The sequence below is a fragment of the Protobothrops mucrosquamatus genome, unplaced genomic scaffold, assembly GCF_001527695.2.
Source record: "Protobothrops mucrosquamatus isolate PMUCROS unplaced genomic scaffold, P.Mucros_1.0 scaffold1779, whole genome shotgun sequence".
NCBI lineage: Eukaryota > Metazoa > Chordata > Lepidosauria > Squamata > Viperidae > Protobothrops > Protobothrops mucrosquamatus.
Genome location: NW_015387917.1, coordinates 152,922 through 155,827, shown reverse-complemented (window position 1 = coordinate 155,827; position 2,906 = coordinate 152,922). Strand labels below are relative to the sequence as shown.

The 2,906-nt window shown below is 41.1% G+C and overlaps 1 protein-coding gene across 1 annotated transcript in view; it reads right to left on the bottom strand.

The window, feature by feature from the left end:
- Window positions 1-1,678, bottom strand: part of LOC107293936 (protein NKG7-like) — a 9,548-nt gene extending 7,870 nt beyond the window's left edge. Inside the window, exon 1 of the mRNA XM_015823125.1 lies at window positions 1,520-1,678. The gene's annotated coding sequence lies outside the window, so the exon portion shown is untranslated. The remainder of the gene's footprint in view (window positions 1-1,519) is intronic.
- Window positions 1,679-2,906: the final 1,228 nt, after the last annotated feature.

Sequence of the window (2,906 nt, the reverse complement as noted above, 5' to 3'; positions counted from 1 at the left end):
CTTAATAATAATTCCTCTTTTCTTTCACAGTACGGTATTTGACACAAGGATAGGGAAGAGAATTCCACTTCCCCAGGAAGCCTATTCTAGAAGTGCCCCCTTTCAGGAGTGGGTTCAGAAAGATCAGCAGCAGCAAAGCATAAAGGCAACAATTAACATTCTTGCTCCAAAAGGTGGTGAGATGTGGGTTAAACTTAGCGGTCACCTGCAGCCTTTTGCAGAGTCAACCATGGACTTGACTTCGAACCACTTCCTGCACCCTTTTTACACACTCAAACGTCTCGGTAACCTCAGCAAAAGCTGAGAACTTGAACGTGTGGGTTTAGAACAAGGGGAGGGCTGAGCTTTCTTCCGAAACCCCTCTTTATTTTTTTCAAGACAGATAATGATCTATAGCAGGGCTTCTTAAACTTTTTGTCCTCATTAACTTTGGAATGGGAGCAATCATCTTGCCCTAGATTTTAATTATTTCAGCTAGTTACTTCTCCGCAATCTGAGCCAAGGAAGTGGACCAATGATTTGGATGTGATCCTGGGCACGGGGGTCTCAAAAGCCTCCTTGTGCTGTGTGTGCTCCCAGGGAGGAAAGAGAAGAAACAGGAAGGACGGTTGCAATAACTTAATAATAATAATAATAATAATAATAATAATAATAATAATAATAATAATAATAATAATAATAATAATAATAATAATAATAATAATAATAATAATAAAGTTGGAAGGGACCTTGGAGGTCATTGAGTCCAACCCCCTGCTCAGGTAGGAACCCTACACCATTTCGGACAAATGGCTGTCCAGTCTCTTCTTAAAAACTTCCAGTGTTGGAGCATTCACCGCTTCTGGAGGCAGGTTGTTCCACTGGTTAATTGTTCTAACTGTCAGGAAGTTTCTCCTTAGTTCTAGGTTGCTTCTCTCCTTGATCAGTTTCCATCCCTTGTTTCTTGTCCTGCCTTCAGGTGCTTTGGAGAATAGCTTGACTCCCTCTTCTTTGGGGCAGCCCCTGAGATACTGGAACTCTGCTATCATGTCCCCCCTCATCCTTCTCTTTGTTAAACTAGACATACCCAATTCCATCAGCCTTTCCTTACATGTTTTAGCCTCCAGTCTCCTAATCATCTTTGTTGCTCTTCTCTGTACTCTTTCTAGAGTCTCAGATCTTTTTTACATTGTGGTGACCAAAACTGGTCACTTTTTGAGGTCCTTTCTCCCAGATTCCATCAACCCTAAGCAGACCGAGATGCAGAGCTAATGAACGATGGAAACTGTATCTTTAGCTCAGTGTGAGAAATACTAACTTGAAGGATCCCCAACGAGAGGCTGATTAAAATTTAAATTTTAAATTCCTTTGTAAGGAATTTAAATGAAGACTCAATGAGAATTTGGTTTTGTGTGGCTTGTTCCTGGAATCATCACAGCAGCACTTAGGAGCCAGAAAAAATATTCCCTTGTGCTCAGTTTTTTTTTTCTAGGCCTCCTCTGAAAAAGCAAGAGGAAACCAGGGGTATTTCCATCCTTACCTGAATCTTCTTGTAGAATGGTTCTTTTCTGGGACAATGATGACCTGAAGAATCTGAGGGAGAAAAGAGGATGAAGGGAGAAGGTTTGGAAAGAGGACAGCGTCCCTCCGAATGCTATAGGTGTAAAGGTTGAAAAGCCAGCAAAGCTGAGGTACGGTCCTGTCTGAATGCTTCTCTCAACGATCTTAAAGCTCACCTCTATCTTTTTTGATCTTCGCCCACCCACTTCCTTTCCTTCGTTTAGGTCTGGTTTTCTTCTTCACACTCCGCTTCTGAGTTAATTATGTGTTTGCGGTTGCATTCATTTTCATTCCTGTCTCTCTTTTAATCTGAAACCATCTTGGTATGAATTGCCTCTTGAGAACCTGTCCAGTCTGACAAATGGCTGTCCAGTCTCTTCTTAAAAACTTCCAGTGTTGGAGCATTCACCGCTTCTGGAGGCAGGTTGTTCCACTGGTTAATTGTTCTAACTGTCAGGAAGTTTCTCCTTAGTTCTAGGTTGCTTCTCTCCTTGATCAGTTTCCATCAGTTGCTTCTTGTCCTGATTTCAGGTGCTTTGGAGAATAGCTTGACTCCCTCTTCTTTGGGGCAGCCCCTGAGATATTGGAACACTGCTATCATGTCCCCCCTCGTCCGTCTCTTCATTAAACTAGACATTCCCAAATCCAGCAAACGTTCCTTATGTGATTTAGCCTCCAGTCCCCAATCATCTTTGTTGCTCTTCTCTAGAGTCTCAACATCTTTTTTACATCGTGGTGACCCAAACTGGATGCAGAATTCCAACCTGGCCAATCAGAAGTCAGGAACAACTTGGCTACTTGTTTTTCCTCCAGGTAAAATGTTTCTCAACTTTGGTAACTTGAAGATGTGCGGATTTCAATTCCCAGAATTCCCCAGCCAGCCCACCGATCACATGACCGTGAGGATGTTGCGGCGGTCATTTAAGCGCAAGGACCAGTCACAATTGCTTTGAATTGCAATTTGAATAGATGACACACAAACACACACGTGTGTCTGGCTTTCCCCTTTGCTATCTTCTGTCCAGGATTTTATCTGTTCGTGTTTTTTATCTGCTGTGTTTTTACAATGGAGGATTTTAATAATAATAATAATAATAATAATAATAATAATAATAATAATAATAATAATAATAATAATAATAATAATAATAATAATAATAATAATAATAAAGTTGGAAGGGACCTTGGAGGTCTTCCAGTGCAACCCTCTGCTCAGGCAGGAAACCCTATAACATTTCAGACAAATGGCTATCCAATCTCTTCTTTAAAACCTCCAGTGTTGGATCATTCACAACTTCTGGGGGCAGGTTGTTCCACTGGTTAATTGTTCTGATTGTCAGGAAATTTTTCCTTAGTTCTAGGTTGCT